Source organism: Ammospiza caudacuta, chromosome 4 (assembly GCF_027887145.1).
Source record: "Ammospiza caudacuta isolate bAmmCau1 chromosome 4, bAmmCau1.pri, whole genome shotgun sequence".
In the NCBI taxonomy this organism is placed as follows: domain Eukaryota; kingdom Metazoa; phylum Chordata; class Aves; order Passeriformes; family Passerellidae; genus Ammospiza; species Ammospiza caudacuta.
Window position 1 is genome coordinate 64596285 of NC_080596.1, and position 8072 is coordinate 64604356.

Below are 8072 nucleotides of genomic sequence, written 5' to 3' on the forward strand. Positions count from 1 at the left end.
TATGTCTTCATGAATGACTTGTACAATTACAGTAGCTAAGAACTTGCTAAAGCTAAGTAAGACAAGGACTGCTACTTCTGTTGCAGACTACAGCTCAATTATTATTTAAGCTAAGAAAGATTTTTCCCCAAAACCTTCTTTGTATGGAATGTCACACGGGGTAGGTTTCCCTGTATGAAAGTTGAACCAACAGAGCATGTGAAAAGATACAGCATATGTGGAGCATCACAGGAGGTGGTTCCTTCCCCCTGAAGGATTGCAATATAAATGAGGGATTGCATGAGCAACACCCAGTTCTCAAGCTGCCTGCTCCACGAGAGCCATTGCCCAGGAAGCAGAGCATAGGGTGTCACCTCTAGGTCTCTACCATCTCCCCAGGAGTGTGAGTCAGTGATGAGGAAGGTGTATGCATGTTTTGGATCTTATGTTGGCCGTGCACCTATTCAGCTATTTGATTTTGCTTTTCTCTTTTGCACTTCACAGTGACCCTGCATACAGAATATGTTGTTCTATCCAACATGGCAATTGGCTATACCATCCACAGCTAGTATTTACTCTGGAAAGCACATCTGTGCTCTGACCAGAGCAGAGAAAATGAGGAAGTAGGTTTATCAAAAGATAGAAACTTAAACAGTGGTGGAAATTGTTGGGAAACTGGGAAAATGGTCACCCTTTTGATCACCTCTTAGTTACAGAGGTAATCAGCCAAGAAATAACATGCAGAAATTCATGTTTTGCAGTCCTTTGCACATCTTTCCAGCTCAGTTTCCAGAGTAGGCTGCAATTTTATAACCAACCTAACCAGCATCCACCCCGAGTGGTAGTCACTTGGGTAAGGCAGTTTATTTCCTGTAATATCACTTGCAAAATTATCACCTCTTGAAGTAGAACTATTAATGGATTGATTTAGAACAATTATTTTTATTACATCTTTAGGCTTCTTCCTATCAATTTTATGTATGGCCTTTCTTTCCGCTGAATTGTGTGTGGTTTAAGCTATATTCTGAATCCCTCACTGATCTCCCCTTTTCCTCTTTTCCTACCAATTCTCTATCTTCATTTTCAGGCTAAACTCATTGAATTGAAAAAAAAGAGAAGAAGGAATACTGTGTATGGAATTCACTCTCCTTTTAGCAAAACAGGGGGAGTAACATGACTTCTCAAATCCAAAATAAGGTGAAAAAAAAAGTTATTACTGTAATGCAACTCTTTCAGTAGCTAGATCAGTCTTGTGGGGTTTAGTTTGCTGTGACCTTAGATTTCTTCACATAACTGCATTCTTGAAATATTTGGATTTTTATCTTCTAGTTCTCAATAAGTATCTTTTTATGTGGTTATAGTCAATCTCAGTAGTGCTGCAGAGGTACTGAAAATAACATTTCTATTTTGTAAAGGCAGTTAATTCAACATAATCAAGATGGTCTCTTATTTTCCCTTTTTTCATACTGAGATTTTAAAATCAAACATGGAATTTTTTTTTTTCATTCATGTTATTTCTCAATCAGTTTTTCATTATTATTTTCTTCCATTTACCATTTTCACATTAATTTTAAAGACTGTTTTTATATTAGGCTAATTCAAACAAAGTAACAGAACAAGTATAGATTCATATTAAGTATTCCTTTTTAGGACTACATTAAGTAATCCCCTCAGCTAATAAAAAAATGAAGTCATGGTAGGCTGAATAGCTTGTTGGATTCCTGCTGAGAAAAGTAGACAGCAGAGGTGATCTACTGCAGATCATCATGAGAAAAAGTGTGATATTTCGGTTGTTCTTTCCCATAATTTGATCATCCTTGAAAAAACCTTTTCATTTCAAGTATTCATGGATTGAGATGCAAAGAGAAGTAATCCTTTCCTTCTCTGTCTTAGGCAAGGCAACTTCCTCATAAAACCCATACATTTTGAGGGTTTCTTCCTTTTCCTCCCCTGGTTTAAAATGTGTTTAATTTCCCACCATTTGCCATGAAGGATGTTTTCCCAGCTAGATATCTATATTCCCTGGCAATTCCTCCCCACAGTGCAGAGCAAGTTGGTGAGAAGCTGGTGTGCAGTGCTTCAAAACAATGCTGGGATCCCTCTCCTTCAATTATGGGCCCAGTGCCACAGCAATTCAGATCTCTTCCTTCTCCCTTCTCTCTAGTCTATTGCATTCCATTTTGCATTTTTTTTTCTTGCCTGTCTGCTTAGGGTTGAATCAAGGTATATTTTCAACCTTTTCTGCACTGAAATGTATTAAGTTTCTTTCAAAGGAAAGCCAAGAGGCCCCTGTCTTCTTATCCTAGTCTTGGGCTTAAAGAAACAATAGAATTTGTAATGCTAGTGTTAGACCTGACAATGTTTTGTTCTTTAAGGTAGAAACTCTGTCTTAACTGTAGAGCTTTACTGTTAAAAATTAAAATTGCCCACTTAAATATTACACAAATATTTTTACATGCCAAGGCTGTACCATCACTTCATCAGATTTGGCTGACAAGGTTTCATAGTGAGTACTTTTCATACCCTTTAATAAGCCCTTCCTATTTAGATTATTTCTCATATTCTTAGGCTTTTATGCATTCTCACAGTCAGCTTTTTCTCAGCATTCATCAGTCAGGTGTTGCTGCCTTACTATAGATTCTAGTGAGATACTCCATCAGACTGGAGAGTCAAAGGGAATGCTTGGAATGTCTTAAGCCATGGCATTTGTTGCTGATAATTTAAGTGGGCTCTAGTCTTTCACTATTGTATCTACAGGTCTGTGAAAGTGGAAGAAATTTAACAGAAAACTAATTGTAGAAATTGCATAAGCTTTTAAAATCCAAAGTAATTTTGAATTCTGTGCCCAGTGAAAGGATAACAGTAACAAGTTTCCTACCTCTGTGCAGTTACAAAATGTTTCTTAAATTTAACCAAACACGCCAATTCTCATCTTGCTGTTTCTTATCTCTGCAGAGCTAAATACAATCACAGAATTCTGAGGCTTTTTTTCCTTAGGCCAACACTTCCTGGTTATTTTCAGCTTCACAAAGCATTTGGTTAGAACAGCCATACTTTGTCTTGTTAAAGATATCTAAGAGGACTGTGATTAATGTTTAAAGAGCTCCATGTGTACCCAATTATGAAACCAATTAATTTAGTCAAAGACTAGCTTAACTGCCATCTGTGGCCTGATTGTTTCTTAAATTTGAGTACTTCTGATCAAAGTTGTCATAAACAGTCTTACACAGCATGTAACAAATCAATGTTGTCCAAGGATACCTCGATAGGAAGAGAGTTCATCATTAAGTGTTCAATATTTTTATACAACTTCTATCACCATTCTTTTCAGCATATATTTTTTGGGATACATTTTATTTGTTTCACTAGAACTGAAACCTTGTAGCTTGCTAATAAAATGCTGCTGTTACTTATGTAACAGGTAATACAAGAACCATATCTAGGATGAGATGATAAATATACACACAGTAGAGGACAAAAGCCAAGGGGAAGGCATGAAAAAAAGCAAGCTGGAGAAACAAATGAAGCAGAAACTTGTACTCAGATTGGCCCTCATGATAAGACCTTGCATGGATATACAGCTGGTCACCAAACAGGCCATGCACCTATTCAGCTATTTGATTTTGCTTTTCTCTTTTGCACTTCACAGTGACCCTGCATACAGTATATGATGTTCAGCTGTTCTATCCAACATGGCAATTGGCTATACCATCCACAGCTAGTATTTACTCTGGAAAGCACATCTGTGCTCTGACCAGAGCAGAGAAAATGAGGAAGTAGGTTTATCAAAAGACAGAAACTTAAACAGTGGTGGAAATTGTTGGGAAACTGGGAAAATGGTCACCCTTTTGATCACCTGGAAAGATATTTCCTCTTAGTTACAGAGGTAATCAGCCAAGCAATAGCATGCCATGGACTAAATCCTTCAGAAGCACTATGCTTCCTTAAAATGCCAGTTTGTAACATAGAAAACAACAAAAGCACCTTAAAGGTGAAGAAACAGTTCAATTCCGTGCAGAATTCAGATCACCTGCAGCAGCTAAGCAGGTATTCCTCTTTCAGAAGCAAAACAACAAAAATGTATACACACACACAAATATCACTTTTATATTACACATACAAAATCCAGTAGCAATTCCTTGCCATGCAAGCAAAGCTCAGGATGAAAGCTGAAGTCAAAAGAAAGGAATGTTGAAACATACTCTTGCATATTTTTTTCCTTCACATTCCTTCTTATAAATATGAAAAAAATTAGACATGGATGAGTGGGGCCTTACCAGTGCAGCAAAAGTTTGCAAAAAAAAGGGTCATTATGACAGTTTTTCCTACTGCCTACTGAGAAGAAATACAGTTTCTTTGTATAAGCAATAGGCAAAAGTAGCCAGAGAAAGAGGTTGTAAGGGAATCCTTTTGGAACAAGGTGTACAAATCTCTAAGGACCATAAGAAGTTTCATTTGAGAGAGCTTTCTTTTAATTTTGGTATAACTTGCTTAAGAAATGATGATTATAAACCTTCTTTCCTCAAAATATAAGTGATCTGGTCCTCTTGTATCTTTCACTGAGGAGGAGTGGGGATCCTGGAGTTTAAGGAAAGGTTGTTTGAAGATTTGCTCACTTGCCCCTAATGCTCTTATCTCCAGCACATACTGTGGGCTTTTAGGCAATATCAGAAGATTTATTATTAAAAAACAACCCAACAAGCAACAAAACAATGAAGCAAACCCAAAACAGAATACCCTCCCCTCCCCGTAATATGCTAACTTCAAAAGAATCAGAGAAATCAGAGAAAATATATTCAAAAATTACCCAGTACAAGAGCTGAGAAATACAAAACACAAGCTCATCACTCCCTAATTTAGGGCTCGTGGTTATTTCTCCCCAGCCAGCAACCAATGACAAAAACATCTCTACATTATCAACTCTATGTTCAGAACAAATCCAAAACCTAGCCCCATACCAGCCATTGGAAAAAAATTACCCCAGATGAAACCAACATAGCTACAATCAATATCTGTTTCCTTTTCTTTCCTTTCTTCTAAAAGAGATGCATTTCAGATTAGAAAATAGAGCACAAAGCCTATTTTTATCTAACCTGATTACCCGAGCTGAGAGCTGGAACCAGGCCTGCTATGATAGTCAATGGGACTTTTTGTACACAGCTTACTCTATGGTATTCTTTGTTAATAAATCAATGGCTGGCTACAGAGAGAACAGCTCTGGGTGTTGCACTCTGCTCAGGTGAAGTCCATAGGCAGAAGGGGGAAATTCCCCTGGGAGCAGTTAACCATATTCACTTGGGAGAAAGTGTTGGTGTGAAATAATAGGGTTATTGTAATAAAGTGATTTCTTTACTACTTGATGTGGACAACTCCTGCCTTTTTAGGAGGGTGAGAAAGCATCTGAGGAAGAGAGTACAGTGAATTTCTACAGGAAACAAATTTGTAAAAGACTTAGGGTTAAGTTGCAGTAACATTAGTACTCAAATTTTAAGTCATAGAGGAAACAGAATTTTTCTTTGTTGAGGCATTTGTACAGACTGTATTTAGTTTGGGGAATTTCTGAGTTAGAAAAATTAACTTCAACGAAGGTTTTAGACCCTAGGGTCTTAGCAGGTAGGGGACAGATTAGTTCTCAGACTATTTTTTAAATATGTCTCAATATTTCTGAATATACACTTGTTGCAGATATAGTTTGTTCTTCTTTTTAGGGGTTATAAATCTGTCATATTTTGGGGTGACTTTAAGAAAAGGAGAAACTGAGCTAATGACTGAATTTGGGTGGGGTTTTTTTGTATAACTTAAGCCTTGGTCCTGCCAAAATATTTATGTGGACAAGTCCTTGCTGTCTTCCAATAATTCCATCATAACTTACTTGACTGCAGGTAAAAAAAACCCTTTGTGTTCTTATTTCATTACTCAGCTCTATATCTGCAAAATAATTGGGTTTTTTTTGTCATCCTTTAACCATTTTTGTCACTTTTTCCAAGAGAAGTATTTAGTAAAGCTTTGTTTAAACTGTGCAAGACTGAGGTTATGTGTGGTATCTTTTTTTTCTGCAGAAAAGTGTCATAGCAAACTTGCAATATCCTTTTGCATAGGGATAGCTCTCTCCCCTGAAATGAAAAGCAGTGAGTACTTAACAACCTGAACAACAATTTTTAGGGAGCAAAGATCAAACTATGCATTAATAGGTGCCCTTGCTGATGCTGTAATTGTTGTAACTACATCTGTCCCAGGTCTGGTGCGAGCAGGGCAAACTACATTTGTGGAAACCTGGGAGGTTTTTAGAACAATTAACAATGTTATTTCCACTTCTTATGATATTTTGGAGAATGTTTAGTAGACACAAAGGTGTGGAAATGTTTTTGCATGAATTCAGTGAACATAGAATATTGCATCCATGCTGAATGATCAGTTTCAGAAATAAATATCCCGTTGTTTATAATGAGCACTAGGATTATACTAATTCTAGCTCATGTTTTCTTATTTATTATGATTTTAAAATATGCTTTAATAATATCAACTGTATGTATTTACAGTTCTTTGAAAATCAACATTTTAATTAAACTGCACTGAAATTATGTCCTTGTAAATATTTACTCAGAAAGCTTCTCACTGGGGTGAGGGACAGGAAACATATACACTGCACAATTATGGTTGGAATTACTGCAAACCTAACAACCGTATCTGTTTAGCAATAGAGGTAAGAAATGGTACAAATTGTTATAATATGAAGGAAAACAAAAAGCAAAAGGGAAATGAAATGTTTTTGTATAAATAGGTTATTGCTAAGAAACATATCAATCTCAAGTTACAAAAATCAAACAGATTTCTAAATTAAGTTCCAACTGGTGTGACAGCACTGAAAAAAGCTAACAAAATAAGCAGGAATTGAATTTACTCAGCTTCATTTCACTTCCTTTAACATGAGTAGTTTCTTTCCCTGTTTCTGTGTAGAATTATAAAATGGAGTCTACGTAAAGATATAGTTATCAGTTATACCAATGTATGGCTCTAATTCAGGAAAGCACTTAAGCAGGTGATTAACTTCAAGCATCCACTTACCCACTTTCCTAATTATAACCTTAAGTGCATACCAAAAGTTCTTTCCTGCCCTGGTTTCGTGCTAGGCCCGCTGACCGCAGAGAGCGCAGCGCTGTCTGAGCCCGTGCTCAGGGGCTGGACGTGGTCTGTGAGCACAGCTGCCTGGCACTGGGCTGAGTTCACTGACTGCCTGCCAGGGCTCAGACTGCCTTGGTAAAGCCTGATGGCTTATGCAGCTTGCAGTATGTGCTTCCTTCTCTTTGTCTCCTCTATTTTCCCAATATACTGCTATTTCTTTTGGAGGGAGAGTACTACTACACCTCAAAATCAGAGGAATTGTACAGTGGCTCAAATAAAGGGCTTATGAAGCATTAAGTATGATCCCAAAAGACCTTCATTAGTAGCTGTTTGCTACTTCCTTTGCTTCTTTTCCTTTTAATGTGTATATGTGTCCAGATACCTGGTTTTGTGCATGTCCTGCTTGGAGTTTTCCTATCTTCTGCCTTAGTCTGGCAGCAATCTGGGAACCATTTCTCTACCAAATCCTCTAAGCAGCTTCATCTGGGAGGTAGTCTCAGAGCATACCTAATACTTACTAGAGGATTAGGCCCTGCAGAGAATGCAGTTGTAGTGTTTCCTAAATCACTTTCTGTAATGGCAGCTACAACAACCTGCAGACTGATTGAGTATTCCTGCCTTTAATAGAAATGTTTCAATCAATAAGTTAAAGTTCAGTTCTCCCTTTCCAATTCAATTTATGATGAATTCCTTTCTGCATGGTTTCACAATGTCAGTAGTATGGAGAGAGGGCACATTCTCATCACCCAGAGGTTCATGGTTACAGATATTTCTTGAGGGAGAGAGGTTTAAATCCCTGCAGTTGGAACCAAGAGTGGAGTCTGGATCACCTTGTTGAGTTTATTTAAGAGGTGAAGATGCATTGTCAAGAAGGATTTGTCAGAGATAACCTGGAAGCTTAAGTCTCAAGGCTGGCTTAGCATAGGTATTTTGGGAAACCCATGGAGTTAGAAGGTGAACCATTGGCAGTG